Source organism: Scyliorhinus torazame, chromosome 6 (genome assembly GCF_047496885.1).
Source record: "Scyliorhinus torazame isolate Kashiwa2021f chromosome 6, sScyTor2.1, whole genome shotgun sequence".
NCBI lineage: Eukaryota > Metazoa > Chordata > Chondrichthyes > Carcharhiniformes > Scyliorhinidae > Scyliorhinus > Scyliorhinus torazame.
The window spans coordinates 230,741,393-230,760,962 of record NC_092712.1 but is presented as its reverse complement, the minus strand read 5'-3'; positions in this window follow the sequence as shown (position 1 = coordinate 230,760,962).

Sequence of the window (19,570 nt, the reverse complement as noted above, 5' to 3'; positions counted from 1 at the left end):
CATCTGTTCCATGATTCAGTGGAATATTTCAGATGCCGAGATGATCCCAAATGGCATTCAATTGTAGCAGAATCTGCCTAAAGGGGTGTTGAAGGTGCAAAGCTTACGGCTGGATTCTTCTAGTTGGATTTGCCAGGATCCTTGGGATGCATCTAGCTTGGTGAAGAAGCGCGCGTGTGCCATTTCACTCGTAATTTCTTCATTTTTTGGGATCGGGTAATGTTCTTGCATGACGTTTTTCTTTAGATCCTCTTCTCTTGTGGTCCCCCCCCACCCAGGCGTACTCCTCATTGCTGGCCTCGAACAGGTTTTGGAACAGACCGACAAACTGCCCCCAAGTATCCAGGAAGCCTTCCTCTGACCCTCGGATGGCGTACTTAATCTTCTCCAGGTGGAGAAATTCCGAAAGGTCAGCGAGCCAGTCTGCAGCTTTGGGTTGTGCTGCTGATCGCCAGCTGAGCAGGATTCTCCAGCGTGCGATTAGGGAAGCGAAAGCAACGGCGTTGGCCCACTTCCCCATGTGTAGCTCTGGCTGCTCCGATACCTCGAAGATTGGGCATGGCTTCACCTTCACCCCCACGACCCTGGACATTGCCTCGGAGAAGGCTGTCCAGAACCCAGCAAGTTTGCGACATGCCCAAAGCATGTGGGTGTGATTGGCCGGGCCCCTCTGGCATCGCTCACATTTATCCTCCACCTCCGGGAAGAACCTGCTCATTCGGGTTCTGGTCAGGTGCGCTCTGTGCACCACTTTGAGCTGCATTAGGCTTAGCCTTGCGCAGGAGGAAGTAGAGTTCACCCTGCTCAGTGCTTCGCTCCAGAGTCCTCATCCTACTTCTGTCCCCAGTTCGTCCTCCCATTTTTGTCTGGTCCCGTCCAGTGGTGTTCAGGCCTTCAGTAGCTGTCCGTATATTTTCCCACATAGCCCCCCCTTCTCGTTGCTTGTGCATATCAGGTCCTCTAGTTGTGTGCTTTCTAGGGCCCCAGGGTACCCTACAGTCTCTTTGCGGAGGAAGTGCTTTATTTGGAGGTGTCTCAATTCCTGTCCTCTTGCTAGTTTCCACTTCCTCGTCAGTTTGTCCAGTGTCGCCAGTCTGAGCCCTACGTAGAAGTCCCCGACCGTCAGTGAGCCCCGTCCCGCCTCCAACTTTTGAAGGTGGCAACTAGTACGGCTGGGGGGAATCTGTGATTGCCGCAGATGGGAGCCATAAGAGACATTTTGGTTATCCCAAGTGCTGTCTCAACTGGGTCCACCTTCTCAGCATGGCCGCTACCACTGGGCTCGTTATGTACCGTGTTGAGGAGGATGGGAGTGCTGCTGTGGCCAGGGCCTGGAGGGTTCTTCCTTTACAGGATGCCTCCTAGATTTGTACCCAATCTGTGTCGGGTTCTTGTATCCATCCCCTCACTTTTTCTGCCGTTGCTGCCCAGTGGTAGTATTGTAGGTTTGGTTGAGCCAGGCCCCCTCTGACTTTCCCCCTTTGCAGTGTCGGTTTGGGAATTCTCGGGTTCTTGCCCCCCTACACAAACGGCATGATTAGCCTGTCTATGTTTTGGAAAAAGGCCTTGGATATGAAGATCGGGATGGATCTAAAGAGGAAGAGGAACCTTGGCAGTATGTTCATCTTGATCGTATGCACTCTTCCAGCCGGGGAGAGTGGGAGTGAGCCCCACCGTTGAAGGTCTTTTCTAACTTCCTCCACCAGGCTGGTCAGGTTCCACTTGTGGGTCTGTGTCAAGTCTCTGGCTATTTGGGTCCCCAGGTAACGGAATCTGTTCAGGGCCGTTTTGAACAGGGGCGCCTTCAGCTCTGTCCCTCCCCATTTTGGGTTCACTGGGAATGTCCCGCTTTTGCCCAGGTCAAGTTTGTAGCCCGAGAAAATTCCAAACTCGTTTAATATTTGCAGTAATGCCTTTAGTCCCTCCTGTGGCTTTGAGACATAGAGGAGCAGGTCATCGGCATAGAGTGAGACCCTGTGCACTCTGTCTTCTCTCCGGATTCCGTTCCAGCTTTTTGCGTCCCGCAGGGCTATTGTCAGGGGTTCGATCGCCAGCTCGAACAAGAGTGGGGACAGGGGGCAGCCCTGTCTTGTTCCTCTCTGTAGTTGGAAGTATTTCCCGAAGGCTTTTTGACGCACACCATCGAACTGACCCAGTCAGTCGGTTCAGTGATTTTGGAGATAATGCCTTTCTTCTGTAGACTTGCGAGTTCTGATTTTAACCGCCCCTCAGTGGAGCAGGAACTCTGCTTGGTGGGTGAACCACTGATTTTGCATCAGCACGCAGCAGAATTTTGTATTCATGTGGAAGTGTGCCCATTCCGCTGAACATCTGGGTATTGGTCCAGTATTCCTTCAATGATGACCTGAAGATCGTGATGAGATGACGTCATGGTGTAGACCCTTTGAATAAGGTTTAGTTGCTTGCAGGCTTACGCAACTGGCAGCGACGACTTGTCTGGTTGGACAATCTCAAATCTCAGGCTCATCTCTATGTGTCTGTTGGACACTGTTCAATGGAATGACCCCAATGACGAGATTGCGTTGCCATTGTAGTCCTGGGGTTTGCAGGCAGCTGGAAGGGTTTTGGGAGCCTTCTTGATCTTCGCGAAGTCGAGCTTCGAGAGCAGGTTACAGAGGCACCTGTGTCCAGTTTGAACTTAATGGGACATCTCTTTACATCCGTTACTGTGTTCCATTCGGCCTCGGAATCAATGGCAAGGATTGATTTCATTTGCGAGGTATTCTGTGTGGCGTTTTCAAACTTTGTTATGATTCCTACTTGGAATGTTTTATCCAGGTAGTCATCGTCTGGATCCATTGCACTACCCTGATCAGACTCATCCGTTTGGAGATGCACACTTCTAATGCGGCTCTGCTTTAAATTCGGTCTTTGACTTCTACGTTGTGGTGCAGTTCTGCACTGGGCAGCATAATGGTTGAGTCTCCCACATTGGAGACATTGCTTGCCTCTCGCAGGGCATCTATTTCAAAAGTGGGTGGTTCCACACTTCGTGCATGTCATCGCGTCACCATCATGACATTCCGTGCGTCTTCACGCATGTGCAGTGCGATTCTTGGCCACTTCGTACCTTTGTTTGTAATGTGCGGTGCGGTTCTTGGCCATTCCGTATGTTTTTTCATACTGCGCATGTGCAGGGCCCGAGTTTGTGTGCGCATGATGCATGCTGTCGGAAATGGGAGGCGCTGCAGTCGGGCGACGGCCTGGACGCACTCAACCTCGTGGCAGGTCTTTTCACCACTTTCAGCAATTTTGTATTGTAAGTAGTGATTTTTTGAGCTTTCATGCACCATGCATGTTTCTGTAGCGATTTCAAGAGTCTTGGGCGTCATTCTCCGACCCCCCGCCGGGTCGGAGAATGGCCGTTGGCCGCCGTGAATCCCACCCCCGCCCCCGCCGAAGTCTCCGAAGGGAGAAAAGTCGGCGGGGCGTTAATGGCGCCGCTGCCGCGGAGAATGTCACGGGTCTGCGCAAGGCAGGCGATTTTCGGCCTGCCGATATTCTCCCTTCCGGATGGGCCGAAGTCCCGTCGACGTGATGACCGTTCACGTCGACGTGAATCAAACCTCCTTTTCATCGGCGTGACCCGGTGCTCCAGGCTCACGCCGACCAGCGAGGAGGTGAGTGACGGCCTGGGGGGTTGGCTCCAGGCAGGAAATGGCGTGGCCGCAGACTGATTGCCTGAGGAGAGGTGTGTCTCGGCTTGTGTGTGTGTGTGCGGCGGGGGGGGGGGGGGGTGGTTAGAGTAGGCTGGGCTCCGGGGGAGTGCCGGGAGGGGGTCCGTGCCGGGGTGGAGGTTGGGGGTTGTGGAGGGGGTCCGTGCCGGGGTGGAGGTTGGGGGGGGGGGGTCCGTGCTGGGGTGGAGGTTGGGGAGGGGGTCCGTGCCGGGGTGGAGGTTGGGGGGGGGGTCCGTGCTGGGGTGGAGGTTGGGGGTTGGGGAGGGGGTCCGTGCCGGGGTGGAGGTTGGGGAGGGGGTCCGTGCCGGGGTGGAGGTTGGGGGGGGTCCGTGCTGGGGTGGAGGTTGGGGGTTGGGGAGGGGGTCCGTGCCGGGGTGGAGGTTGGGGAGGGGGTCCGTGCCGGGGTGGAGGTTGGGGAGGGGGTCCGTGCCGGGGTGGAGGTTGGGGGGGGTCCGTGCTGGGGTGGAGGTTGGGGGTTGGGGAGGGGGTCCGTGCCGGGGTGGAGGTTGGGGGGGGGTCCGTGCTGGGGTGGGTGTTGGGGAGGGGGTCCGTGCCGGGGTGGAGGTTGGGGGTTGGGAAGGGGGTCCGTGCCGGGGTGGAGGTTGGGGGGTGTCCGTGCTGGGGTGGGTGTTGGGGAGGGGGTCCGTGCCGGGGTGGAGGTTGGGGGGGGGGGGGTCCGTGCCGGGGTGGGTGATGGGAGGGCAAATGAGTTGGTCCACCTGGCCAGGTGCCAGCCTCCAACAGTTGGACCCATGCGGTCCATGCCACCTGGCTGGGGGGAGGAGGGGATATGGGCAATGATGACATGTCGTCGTTCCCCTCCCCCCCACCAGGCCGTCATGTTTTCAGACCATCCAGCGATGTTGGCCGCCGTGGTGGCAGCCGCTCATGTCTATGTTGCCCTGGATGAGGAGGAGGAGGAGGAGGAGGAGGAGGAGGAGCGTGCCAGAGAGGCGGCGCAGGCTGCCGCAGAGGGGCAGGCGGCAGCCGCCCAGGCTGGAGGGACACCTGACCGACAGGACAAGGAGGGGGAGGAGGACGTCGCGGGCCCACGGCAACGGAGGCACCCGAGGGCGCCCCGTGTGTACCGGCCCCGGCAGTCATACCAGGACCTCACGGACCGGGAATGCAGGAGGAGACTCCGGATGAGCCGGGAAACCGTGGCACACATCTGCCACCTGCTGGCACACCTGTCACCGCGTGGCACTGGCGGGGGACACCCTCTCCCCGTGTCCGTCAAGGTTACGGTGGCCCTGAACTTTTATGCAACGGGGTCATTCCAGGCACCAAGTGGGGACCTGTCCGGCATATCGCAGACATCGGTGCATCGGTGCATCCGGGCAGTGACAGATGCCCTTTATGCCATGGCGCACCGCTACATCCGCTTCCCCGTGGACCGGGCCAGCCAAGATGCCCGGGCCGTGGGCTTCTCTGCCATTGCCGGGTTCCCCATGGTCCAGGGCGCGATCGATGGGATGCACGTCGCCGTTCGGCCACCTGCAGATAACAGGGCCGTGTTCACTAATAGGAAGGGGACCTATTCGATGAACGTACAGGTGGTCTGCGACCACCGCATGATGATCCTGCACGTCTGCGCCCGTCACCCAGGCAGTGTACACGACTCATTCGTGTTGTCGCGGTCATCCATCCCCGGCATGTACGAGGGACGCCATCCCCGGCTGAGGGGCTGGTTGCTGGGCGACAGGGGCTACCCATTGCGATCGTGGCTGATGACGCCTATACGGAGGCCACGCAATGAGGCGGAGAACCGCTACAATGATGCCCATGTAGCGACAAGGGGAGTGATCGAGAGGTGCTTTGGCGTGCTGAAGATGCGTTTCAGGTGCCTGGACCTCTCTGGGGGCGCCCTCCAGTATCGGTCAGATAGGGTCGGCCGCATCATTGTGGTGTGCTGTGTCCTGCACAACATAGCCCAGCAGAGGGGCGATGTGCCGCAGGCAGAGGAGGGCGGAGTGGAGGAGCAGCAGGAAGAGGCCCAGTCCTCCCCAGATGAGGGGGATGGGGGCAATGGTCAGGGCAGACGGGGTAGACACAGACGGGTGGCTGTCCACCGTTACCGGCTGGCCCAGCGGGCACGGGACAGACTGATAGACGCCCGCTTCACTGACTAGATGGGCGTGGGAATCGGGTAGTATGGCCACAGACCGCACACCATGACAACAGCCGACCACCCACACCCCCCACCCATCCACCCACCCAGCACCCTCACCCCCCTCCCCAACCCCACACACCCCACCCGCATGCACACCACCCCCCCACTCCCAATTGCCGATCCACCGGCGGCACAACGGGCCGGGCTCACCCAGTTGCGGGTGGACGCGTGTCTATCGCAGGCCATGGAGAATGATGACAACCCGCCTCCGATGAGCTCCTGGCTCTACATCGTTGGACTATGTCTGACCCATGGCCACAGTACCACCATCCACCCGGACCATCCCTGCATGCGGCTGTGACACTGCAGCGCACGGTCCCGTCCTCTGCCCGGGGGATGTTGATGGCGGCCCAGGGGGAAGGGGGCAGACTCACCTGGGGCTGAGGTAAGACCACCCCTCACACACACACTTGCGCTCAACGTACATGACACCCCCGCACACTTTGGACAGAGCACAAAGGCAGCTTCGGTAGGTGTAACATTGACTTTAATAACCAAAGGAGTTCATGCACGTGCCCTAGCGCCTAAAACTCATCTGTGCCCTGCACCCGTGCCAACTTACTCAGTGTCTAATTGTTTGGCCTTACGGGCCCTTTGACTACGTCTACGTGGTTCCCCAGACGGTACAGCAGAACTGGAGGTGGACTCCTGTGATTCCTGCCCTCTGACACTGGATCCCTTTGGCGGCCGTTTCCTGGGGCGTCCTGGCCTAGATGGGCCAGGCTGCGGCCCGGGCGACTGGGATGGCGAGCTGCCAGCCTGTCCTGCCCGTTGCCCACCTGATGCACCTGGGACGGAAGGGGGGGAGTCCGCGGTGTCGCGGTGTACCGGGACCTCCCCTACAGAGGGAGCCGGGACGGACCACACCACCTCCTCCTCCCTCGGGGTGCCCGATGGCCCCCAGGCCTCTACATGGGTGGGGGATGCGAACGGACTGGCCATCCGACGCGCCCCCGACATCTGGCGCTGCCAGTCCTGGAGGCCCGTGCTGGTATCGACAGGGGTCTGCAGGTTTGCAGCCATGGAGCCCAGGGGGTTGTCGAACCCTGTCTGCGACAGTGCGACGCCAGCTCGCACATGGCCACTGGCGCCGATGCCCTCAGCGATGGCCTGCTGAGACTGGGCCATGGCCTGCAGAGACTGGGCCATGGCCTGCAGAGACTGGGCTATGGCCTGCTGAGACTGGGCCATGGCCTGCTGAGACTGGGCTATGGCGTTGAGCGCCTCTGCCATCTGGCGCTGGCACTGGCTCATGGCCTCCTGTGAGAGGGCAGCCATTTCCTGGGCCACAGACGCCGCCTGCACGGAAGGCCCCAGGCCTCGCAAACCGTTCCCCATGTCTGACACCGTCGCACCCATTGCCTCCACCGCGGACGCCACCCGTGCGGTGTCAGCCTGGGTGGCACGCATGACCGGGACCACTCCTAGCTCCTGGACGCGGGTGGACTCCTCCACCTGCGACCGCAGCCGCCGCAAGCCACCCGTCACCCTATTCGCTCGTCTCCGTGTCGGTGGTTGCATCGGATCTATGTGTGGGTGTGGTAACTGCAGGAACCCGGGATCCATCTGGGCGGCAGATGTTCGCTTGGCCTGGGCTGCCCTCCGACCGCCCGGTCCCTCTGCTGCTCCTACCTCCACCTGCTGTACCGGGAAGGCTGTGTTGTGCGCACCAGTGAGTGTACCAGACGCCTCATCACTAAAGTGCCCAACCGTGGTGAGTGTTTCTGCGATGGTGGAGGGTGTTGGTGACAGCAGTGGCGTTGTGTCGTGCTCTTCGTCCCACTCTGAGTCCATGGCACTTTGGGGTGGGGGTTCGTCTCCACCCATCCACTCTGAGTCACTGTCCGGTATTTCGTCTTCCCAGGTAGGGGTGTCCTGGGTAGTGCTGTCCCGGGTAGTGCTGTCCCGGGTAGTGCTGTCCCGGGTAGTGCTGTCCCGGGTAGTGGTGTCCCGGGTAGGGGTGTCCTGGGTAGTGGTGTCCCGGGTAGGGGTGTCCTGGATAGTGGTGTCCTGGGTAGTGGTGTCCTGGCTCGGATGTGACGGGGGCCTGTGGCTGCCCCCCTCATCGCTGGGTGGTCGCTCCCGCACGTGACGGGGGTGTCGTCTCCCTGTTGCTCCAGGTCTCTCCGTCTCCCGTGGTCTCCGAGGGGCATCCTGCGGGCGTCGCATGCTGGAGGGTTCGGGTCTCTCCGTCTCCCGTGGTCTCCGAGGGGCATCCTGCGGGCGTCGCATGCTGGAGGGTTCGGGTCTCTCCGTCTCCCGTGGTCTCCGAGGGGCATCCTGCGGGCGTCGCATGCTGGAGGGTTCGGGTCTCTCCGTCTCCCGTGGTCTCCGAGGGGCATCCTGCGGGCGTCGCATGCTGGAGGGTTCGGGTCTCTCCGTCTCCCGTGGTCTCCGAGGGGCATCCTGCGGGCGTCGCATGCTGGAGGGTGCGGGTCTCTCCGTCTCCCGTGGTCTCCGAGGGGCATCCTGCGGGCGTCGCATGCTGGAGGGTGCGGGTCTCTCCGTCTCCCGTGGTCTCCGAGGGGCATCCTGCGGGCGGTCTGCATCTGCGGGGATGGGTGCCTGGACGTTTGGTCCTGCGATACACAATGAAGCATGCATGGTAAGACATCAGGCAGTGATCAGGTGATACGGGAGAGGGGGATATAGGGGAGGGGGGATATGGGGACGGGCTGTTGGTGGCTCACTTGCTCGTGGGGCCCCGACCTCTGCATCAGCAACCTCCCGGTCCTCAGGTCCGCCAGCCAGTTCCAGGGCCCTTTCCTCGTGTACGGTCAGTGGCCTCTCATCAGCGGGCCCTCCTCCAGTCCTCACATGCTCCCTATTGTTGTGTGCGCGCTTCTCCTGGGGGGGGGGGGGGTGGTGGCAGGGGTAAAAGGCAACAGTGTTAGGCAGGTATATGAATGCACGCCATCGGTTGCGCGTGCATTGCAGAGGTTAAGGTTAGGGCTGGATTCACTTGGGGATATGGGGGATATGGGGGAGGGGGGGATATGGGGGAGGGGGGATATGGGGGAGGGGGGATATGTGGGAGGGGGGATATGGGGAGGGGGGGATATGGGGAATATGGGGGAGGGGGGATATGGGGGAGGGGGGAATATGGGGGATATGGGGGAGGGGGGATATGGGGGAGGGGGGATATGGGGGAGGGGGGAATATGGGAGATATGGGGGATATGGGGGAGGGGGGGATATGGGGGAGGGGGGGATATGGGGGAGGGGGGTATTTGGGGGAGAGGGGATATGGGGGATATGGGGGACGCTCACCCTGCCTGCTCTGACGAGGTCGTTCACCTTCTTGTGGCACTGGGTGCCTGTCCGTGGTGTTAGGGCCACAGCGGTTACGGCCTCTGCCACCTCCCTCCACAGACGCCGGCTGTGGCGTGGGGCAACTCTGCGGCCGTGCCCGGGATACAGGGCGTCCCTCCTCTGCTCCACCGCATCCAGGAGCGCCTCCACATCGCGTGACTCGAACCTCGGGGCTGAGCGACGGCCAGCCATCAAGTCGGGTGTTGCGGTCGGCTGTTCCGGTCGGGTGGGGGGGACCTGCGCGGCCTTATGAGCCGTCACGCCGTGCAGCGCGTATGACGCTGCACGGCGTGAACCACTGCGCAAGCGCGGATCCCGTTACGTCGCTGCTAGCCCATTTCGGGCCGCAGACTATCGGCCCATTTTTATGACGTGACGCAAGTGGGATTTGCGCCGTTTTTTGCGCCGATCGGCGGAGTTTCCGCCGATAACGGAGAATTTCGCCCCATATTTTTTATCTTATGTAGTTGCTCTCTAAGAGGATCAGAGTGAATTCCAAATACTATCTGGTCTCGATCATTGAGTCAGTTAGAGCATCAAAGTTGCAGGATTGAGCCCAGTCTAAGGTGAGTGAAGAAACTGTTAAAAGATTCCTCTTTCTCTTGCAACCGTTTGTCGAATATGTAGCGCTCAAATATTTAATTTATCTGGATCTCGCAGTGTTTATCAAATTTTTCAAGGATGGTTGCATGTTTTGTTTTATCCTGCTCTTCTATGTAGTTAAAAGAGTTGTAAATCTCGATCGCGTGTTCACCAGCCATAGTCAGTAAGAGAGCTATTTTCCGAGCATCGGTCGCGTTTGTTAAGTCAGACGCTTGTGCATACAGTTGAAATTTTTGTTTAAACAAGCACCAGTTAACATTAAGGTTACCGTTGGTCCTGAGGTGATGAGGAGCTTGTGGTCTGTCCATCGTGCCTGGAATCAGCAGCTTTGTTCCGGAGGCGATGCTTCTGTTACCAAATAGCTGTCTGGTTTTCTCTCTAAACCTACTGAGTTTAACTAGGTAGATGCAGCAGTCACCCTGGTACCATATTATGTTATGTTATTTGAATAACATAAATCGCTACTAACTGTAGACAATGTTGAAAAACACTCCAATCCTCAAAGTAAGTTGAAAGTATTTATTTAGCAATGACAAAGCTACTAAATGAGTTTGACACTCTGCTAATCTAACTCTGGTAACACAGTAAACTTGACTAGCTGTATAAACTGAACCTAAGCCACATGTGGTGGCTTGACTGTGATCTTTGCTACATGCGCGCTGTTCCTCCAGTCTCTGCTGGGAGTAAGAGCGAGAGCTTGTGTGAGCCGTGGTTTTATAATGGTCATGTAATGCCCTCTCATGGTTATGCCACAGCTGGGTGTTCTGATTAACCCATTGGTTACATGTCTGTCTACATATCATTACAGGGTGGGGGACCCTTAACTAAGTCAATGTGCCTTTGTATAAACAGAGTCTTCCAATGAGACACTGACTAAAAAGAACCAGTAGGGAACTACTGGAGCTGTGTATATGGTTAACGTGTTAAATAAAAGTAAGTTTTGTTTTTCTCTACAAATCGGTGTGGACTTTGCTGCCCCTTACGAAGAGTGGGATCGGTGGCGGGGCCTCTACATGGACATCGAGATGATGGCCCAGAAATGCTCTGTTTGCCAAGAACGTCAGAGGTTCCTGCCGCCAGCACGCCAGCATCTTTGGGAATGACTGGGCCAGCCGTGGGCACAGTTACATGCCGACTTTGCAGGTCCTTTTCGGGGGTCCATGTTCCTTTTAGTAATAAATGGATATTCAAAGTCGCTTTAGGTACACAAGATGTCGGGAACGACGTCCTGGGCGACCATCGAGAAGTTGCGTTTATCGTTTTTCGCACACGGCTTCCTGAAGTGCTTGTCACTGATAACGGCACTACTTTCATGAAAAGGGGTTCTCCGGGTTTCCGATGGCAAATGGGATATGGCATATTCGTCCCACAGTCTACTACTCGGCTTCAAATGGTTTGGTGGAGTGAATGGTGCAAATCTTTAAATGTGACCTTAAGAAACAATCGTCAAGATTGATGGACACCAGGGTGGCTCGTTGCTTGTTTAGCTACAGGACCACTCCACACATTGTGACTTGGATCGCTCCCGTGGAATTACTGATGGTGCAGAGACTTCATACTCACATTAGTATGATTTTTCCAGACATAGGTGCGAAAGTACGACACCACCAGGAGCGGCAAGGGCATTGCTCATCTCAACGTCAGCTTTCTAGGCATTTGGTGCTAGGTGTCCGTGTTTGTGCGAAACTTCACCGATGCGCACAGTGCGTCTCTGGCGATATCCTCCATCAAATGAGGGCTGTGTCCTACCAGATGCAAGCCAATGGTCGTACTATGACAAAGCACCTCGAGGATCTGGGGTTTTAGTGGAGGAGTCCTGAGCGGATTGGGGAGAATCCCATGGATATTTGATTGGGGGGTTGGAGGGTGCCTCCTATGGTGTTGGGGATGTGGATGAGACCTACGGTATGGTGGGTTGGAGGGGGGGTGGCAGGGGAGTGGTCAATCTGGGTCTTTACAATAGGTACTCAGAAAGGGGAAGAAGTTTTAATTCTTCAAACCTTTTCTGAGTAAATATTGGTGTCCCCCTGCCAGAATGATCCGAAGTTTGTTATTGAAATTACATTTTGGATGGTCCCCAGAGCAGGGCAATTGCCAAGAGGATGTTTGCACTTCTGGGGCTATTGCCATGCAAACACTTATCTGGGAACTTCCAGGAATGTTTGCCCAAGACATCGTTGGGGTAGATCTCCCCAATCTAAGGCTGAGGGACCTGAAAATTACGGCTGAATGTTTTCCCTTGTGTGCACCTGTTTGAATAAACTAATGGATGTCTGTGTCCTCAGTCAAGCCTCATGATGCATTGGTCGTAGGAAGAAGGCATGTCGGTTATTGTACCTGATTAAACCGAGAAAGTGGAGGAAAAAGAGTAAGAAGAGCAGACAAATCCTAAGAGTGGGCTACTACCATGGATGCAGCAATAAAATCCCCTCACAGAAGAGGTCATCTGATTTATTATGGAAGAAAAACTGTTTGGAGCAAATGATAAAATCATATGTTTTGTCAGAAAGGTAAGAGAACTGGACTCAGCAATGTAACACTGAGAGACTGTGTCTGGACATACCTTTCTCCAAAGCAAATTAAATAATTACTAGAGTAATTGCTATGTCCCCCCCAAAATACTAAAAACTGCTCAGCAATGGTTGGAGCAGAGAAGGAGCCACTATCAGTCACTCAGGTGAAGGGACTAAAAGTGGCCTCCTTTTACCTGGGTTAAGGAGAAGAAAATCATACATAATCCCTCTGCAGTGACTCTTGTTGTAAGTGTAGGTATACTGACATTGGGTTCAGCATTGAATCCACTGGGTGATCAGAGATACAAGCACCTATTGCCTGTGCCAGCATTATCAAGCCAGTACACAACCCCACTCTTCAAATGCTCCTGTTATGGCTCAAATACTTTGCATTTCAAAAATATACTTTCAACACTTCCAGATTAGGGAGATGCAGTGTAAATCTATTTATACAGTAAGCATGTGCCTCCAAATTCACACCCCATTGTGAAACACAAGCACATATTTCCATTTCCAACATCAAGTGCTCTGTGGTCTTTTTGATTGAAACTGTTAATCTAGTGACAGAGGGTGCTTTTATCCTACTGATGTGACCTAAAGACAAAGAGGCCAAAATTGCCCATAGCATCACTTTTATTTTCGAAGATACCGCTCCTCCATTTCAATTACATTCCTATTTCAATTGAATAAAAAGACAATGCGTGCTGCTTCATGGTCATTGACAATTGTTTTCCCAATTATTACACTGGTAACATCTCCCCAATCACATATTTTAGAAGTCAGTGATGCCATCTGATTTTCTTAAGCAAATTAATTTGCTTGTTTGCGGCTGGCTTTCCACTGACTTGCACTTAAACGCGGTTTGGCAGAATTATTACTCACAAATTGATGGGAAGTTACACTGAAATGAAATAGAAGTATTATCAGGCAAATATTTTTGGGCACACAAAGAAAATTTAGCCCATTACATTATTCAAATGTGGGGGTAAATTAAATTTGATGTACTGAATAGTACCAGTTTAGAGTTGTGGACCTGTTTTCATTCAAATAGCCCAAATTCACTTCACAGTGGGCTCCTCATGGTCGTTTTCTCGAAGATTTGTTCCTGGAGCAGAGTGTTGTCCATTGGGATTCCTGAGAGGGGCAGTATGCCAGGGAGGGTGCCAAAGGTCACGGTGCAGCTGTCCTTCATTTAGGGTGAGCTCAGCTATTCCCCTACTTCCCTGCACTGTAAATTCTATGATTCTATGATTCCCCTGCAGTGGGGCTGTGCTTCTGATGAGCGCACTGAGGAGTGGCAGCACCTGGTGAGCCATTGATTGAGCTTAGCCACACCCACCCATTGATGGGTCAGCTGGGGTCTGAGGGTTTCCAGAGGGCTCCCAAATGACCAGAGGCTCTGTAAACATTTACAGGAAACAGTGAGCAGTCAGCAGAGTGAGCAGCCAGGGGCCTGTAACTTGTACCAAATGGGTGTGTTTAAAACAAATAGTGCAGCAATGAAAGTCTGAGCCAGGCCACCCCGATCCCGAGAGGGACACCCTGAGTCCACGAGGCTGTCATCAAGTCTCTCCCCACTATTCCCCCAGGGTGTGGCAGCCACCCCCCCATCAAGCGCTAGTGTTTAAACGTTTTCTACAACTCAGCGTACCTTCTCTCTCTCCCTCAGCAGCCATGGTGCCCAGTCCCCCACTTGTAAATACCTGTAATGAACTGCACCCGCGTGACCTCCGCCTGAGAGAGGCGGAGCATCGCGGAGGCACGGAGCATTGTGGGTCGAACCCGCTAATCACATTGAAATGAATGTAAATGCCGGTTTTGCATGCTGCCGCCAGCGCAGGGTATTCGGTTCAGCATCGGGCATGAACCTCGATTTTTGCCAGATGCCCAATTCGCGTTGTGTATGTTGTGTGGCAGAGAATCCAGGCCAATGTGCAAGAATATTACAAATGATCTAGTAATCTTCTAACCAACCATTCATTTATATTACAGCTCAACCATTAGCTTGCAGGTATAGTTGCCTAGTCTAGGATCCAGCGCACAGTGAGCCTTAGTAAGAAGAACTAAGTTAGGTACTGTTTGTTATGCTCTTGACGTAGCATAAGCTGCTTCCTTGATGTGCACTCTGACACAGGAAGGTTCAGACTTGGAGGTAGCTTTAACATGTTTATTAAACTATTAACAATTCTCCTACTTGGATTCGACGCTACTGTTAATCCTGCTATAGCTACTCAGACTGACCAACCAGTCTGCTACAATTCACGTGGTGGGTGTGATGTTCAATCAACCCTGTGTCTGTACTCACTGAGTGTCTCCACTGGAAAGAGACTGAGCATGTGTGCTGTGTCCTTATATATGGGTTAGTGTAATGCCCTCCTGTGGTAGTGTCACCTCTGTGTGTATCTTGAATGCCCATTGGTCGTGTCCTATCTTACTGACCTATTGGTTGACTGTCTGTGTGTCATGTCTCTGGTTCTCCCTCTAGTGTCTAGCTAGGTGTAGTGTATGTACATTAATCCTCTGTGTACTTACAGTGATGTATATCACCACAGCCCCCCTTTTTTCGTGTTACATATTTTCTGTGCAATGCCAGTTAAAGAAAATTGAACAAACTAGGTAGATAAGTGATGCTATGTACAAGTTATGATAACTGTGATGACTATACAATATGATACAAGACCAAATTATAGTTGCAATGACTTTGAGGATAAGACAATACAAAATAAAAGTTATGAGTCCAAAGTTCATGAATTTATATGGTCTGGTATAGAAGTGTCAATGGTGACGTTGTCATTCCCTTGTGAACGCCGTCAGTGTCCCGGTGTTTGGTCATCAGGAGGTGTTCAAGTGTTCAAATCACTTCATTGACTGATTTGGAGTCTGTGTCTTTTTTTTTCTTTCCGATGCTTATGGTCGCAATTCTTGATGGCATCTGTCCTGAAAGCTAGGTTGCCTGTTGGTAGTGCAGCAAACGTGAATTGGTAAGATGCATTGTCCTGCCATGGTATGTCATTGTACTGAGCTGAGCAGTAACAGTGTCCCTCATTTGCAGAGTTGTACCATGTTGTACAGGTCATTGTTTCATTGTTGTCGTTTCTGTCTTGGTCGTTTTCGTTGTCGTTCTTATTGTTGTCGTTCTTATTGTTGGTTTTTGTCATGCTTGTTTCCGTTTTTGTTGTTTTCGCTGTTGTTCTTGTTGCACTGCATGTTGTTTTCGTTGTTGCTGTTGCGCTCAATGAGTGTTCCGTTTGGATGATGTGAGTCATTGTCACAGTTATTGGTGTCAGCGTCCTTTGTGGTATCTGTTGTTTCCTTGAGCATGCCGTCACTGAATTTGCGGCGCTCCCCGTCTGGAGTCATGTCCGGCTTTCTTGAATCAGCTTTGGCTTGTCGATTCTCCCTGTCTGGAGTCATTTCATTCAGGACTGCATTTGCTTGTGGAGAGGCTCGAGCGGATGAGGTGTGAATTAACGTGGTGTCACCGGAGTCACCAGTAGTCTCACTGTGATTGACTTCTTTAACCTGTTTTAGGAGCCGCTCCCTCTCCTCCTGTGGCGATCCCATACTCTTATCCTCTGCAACCATCTGACTGCGGTGAGTTTCCAGCTCATGCAGTGTTTCATTCAGCACCACAGCTTCTTGCTTCACCTGGGAATGTGCTATCTCAGCCCCCAGGGTTTCCTTCTTCGTGTTTAATACATCCAACTCTTGCTGTCGAGCATCCAATTCCTGCAACACACATTCGTTAATTACTTTCATTGTCATATATCTGGCTTGTTTGTCTTCTGCCATGTTTTTGATGATGGTATCTATTACATTGACCGTTTCTTCTTGAGAACTGTGCGAATGATCTGATGTTGCATTGATGTTGGTGACATCAGTCATTTGTGGTGGATTTGACTCCTCTGCTTTGCTTCCTTGGTACTGCTCTTCTCGAGTCATTTCTGGTTCACTTGAATCAACTGTGATCTCTTTGTGCTCCTCTTCTGGAGTTATTTCTGGTTAATTTGAATCACCTTTTGTTTCTTGGTGCTCCTCTTCTGGAGTCAAAATCTTCAAGATTTCTATTAATGTGGTCTCTCTGGACTCTTGGTGCTCCTCTTCTGGAGTCAAAATCTTCACAATTTCATTTGACGTGGTCTCTCTGGACTCATGGGTAGCCGTCCTCTGATTATTGAGTGCTTCTGTGCAGACGAGCTGAGGTATGTCAGTCTCGCTGTGATCCTGCTCATCCTGTATGGGAATTGTGATTTCTTCGTCACTTGTCTCACATACAATGGGTAGACATTCAGTGTCCTCTTGTTGGTTAAATGGGCTGGGTAGACTGTCATAGTTTTCTTCTGGTGGTTCAAATAAGCTCGATAGATCTTCATGGTCTTGTTCATGCATGGCGTTCGCTATCGAGTGTTTGCTTGATTCCATTTTTGAGTCTGTCACTAAGCTGTCTGTGGAGGCTTGCGTCGCTCTCTTTGTGGAGGCTTGCGTCGCTCTGTTTGTGGAGGCTTGTGTCGCTCTGTTTGTGGAGGCTTGTGTCGCTCTCTCTGTGGAGTCTTTCATCGCTTGCTCTGTGGAGTCCTTCATCGCTCTCTCTATGGAGTGCTTCATCGCTCTCTCTGTGGAGTCTGTCAGCGCTCTTTTTGTGGAGTCGTGCAGTGTTTTCACTGTAGAGTCAATCTGTGCCTCTCAACTGAGTCGTTCTGTGCTCTCTGTGTGGCGTCGTCTTCGTCTTGGGTATTGCAGTCATCCAGTGTATCGACGATCTGCCATGGCACCATGGTATTGGATTCATCTACCATGAGAAGAGTCGTGTTGAGCTTTTCAACCGTGTTGCTGATGCCGTGATCAGCATATCCGAATAACTCAGCCATGTCTGAGTAGTATTGTGTGTATTTTTCGTTGGACAATTCATCGCTTTTTGTTTCAGAGTTGTGATCGTTCTCTTCATGTTCAATGAACAAATCATCTTCTTGTGTGGAGGCTGGGAACCTTCGTGGTGCGTGGACCACTCTCTGTTTCTTGTCGTCAGGCCACAGCATAATCCTGCACTCACGTGTTGGGATGTCATAACTGGTAGGCTGAGGATTCCCCAATCCAAAAACCTCATCATCGGGGTCTTCATGGTACAACACCTCGAGTTGCGGTTCGGATTTGGTACTGGGGTAGCCATCTCCCAAGATGAAATCGTCGTCTGAGTCATTGTCTTCCAAGACCATATCATCAAGTTTTGTGTCGGAGCTGGCATTGGGCTCACGATGTCCGAAGAAGAATTCAAGGTCTGAGTCATAGTCTTCAAGGACTGTATCATCTCTTTGGGTGGTGTTAACTGCTTGTTGCAGGGTTCTGCGGAGGTTACTTTCAACTACTGGTCAAATTTCAGGCATTGTGCTGTTGTTCCAGGTGAAAGAATCGAGTTCTTTGGTTTTACATTTTTTTTTGATGTTTTGGGACATTTCCCCTTTAAGTGGGTGAGGTCCGGGGCCTCTGACGCCACAAAGCGGTCCGTAGGAAGCGATTGTGCATGTGCAGATCGTTGTTCCTGTACTTGGGGCCTTTTTTGCAATTGCGCGTGCGTTCCTCCCCGTGTCTGCGTGGGTTTCCTCCAGGTGCTCCGGTTTCCTCCCACAGTCCAAAGATGTGTGGGTTAGGTGAATTGGCCAATGATAAATTGCCCTTAATGTCCAAATTGCCCTTGGTGTTGGGTGGAGGTGTTGAGTTTGGGTAGGGTGCTCTTTCCAAGAGCTGGTGCAGACTCAAAGGGCCGAATGGCCTCCTTCTGCACTGTAAATTCAATGATAATCTATGATTAATCTAGGGCAAAGGTTCGGCACAACATCGTGGGCCGAAGGGCCTGTTCTGTGCTGTATTTTCTATGTTCTATGTTCTATGTTCTATGTGCAGCAACTTTTCCAAGATGGCTGCAATTCAAAACTGTCGTTCGTTGCTGCAAGCCGACCTCGTGGTGAGTTTTGGCGCCTCCTTTACCTTTTCTTCTTGTATGTTCCTCACAGAATTCTTGGAATTTGTCCAGGACTGCCTAGAAGTCGCTCTTGTTTTGCCCCTTTGAGTATTTGAAGGTCTGGAAGATTTCAGCTGCTTCTGGACCCGCGATGATAAGTAGAACCTTTATTTTCTCTGCATCCGCCATGCCATCTAGGTCGGACGCTACCAGGTAGATCTTGAATCTCTGCCTGAACCAACGCCAGTTTTCACTGATTTTGCCTTGGTACCTGAGCTGCTGTGGAACCGAAATCCCGAACATCATCTTGCCTGGCTGCTCTTGCTGGTTGTCACTGTTTTGTTGAGTTGAGCTATATGGATTTAACAGTAACTCCTGAGTACCATGTTTTGTTATGCTCTTGATGTAGCATAAGCTGCTTCCTTGATGTGCACTCTGATACAGGAAGGTTCAGACTTGGAGGTAGCTTTAACACGTTTATTAAACTATTAACAATTCTCCTACTTGGATTTGACACTACTGTTAATCCTGCTATAGATACTCAGACTGACGAACCAGTCTGCTACAATCTACGTGGTGGATGTGATGTTCAATCAACCCTGTGTCTGTACTCACTGAGTGTCTCCACTGGAAAGAGACTGAGCATGTGTGCTGTGTCCTTATATATGGGTTGGTGTAATGCCCTCCTGTGGTAGTGTCACCTCTGTGTGTATCTTGAATGCCCATTGGTCGTGTCCTATCTTACTGACCTATTGGTTGACTGTCTGTGTGTCATGTCTCTGGTGCTCCCTCTAGTGTCTAGCTAGGTGTAGTGTATGTACATTACCCCTTTGTGTACTTGCAGTGATGTATATCACCATAGGTACCTAGTGAATTACTATGTTACTTCCATACTTCCCCACTTACAATCTTCCAGCCATGTATCCTGTCTTCGCAAGCTCCCTACTATATTTAATCATCAAATAATGGCACAAGTTGCATAACCTATAAGCAACAAATATGGTTGTGACTTTCAGTCAGATATGTCATGCTCATTGAATTATATTCAAAATGAATCATTTATAAGCTGTTTTTACTTGCACTGAGTAATACAGAAACACAAAACTTCTCTTAAACCTGCTGTCTGATCCGAACAGCCCGCAGGCCATGCAACAATGGAGGAGGACCTCCCATGTGTCAATGATGAACATGACGGTCTAATATTCCCCCGAAGGGTTCCCTGCTGCTCCTATTGCCCTAAATTAATTTAAACATTTTTCATTTTTGAGAAAATTAAACTTTTGTGCGAATGCAGAACACCAGACAGACTGAAACCA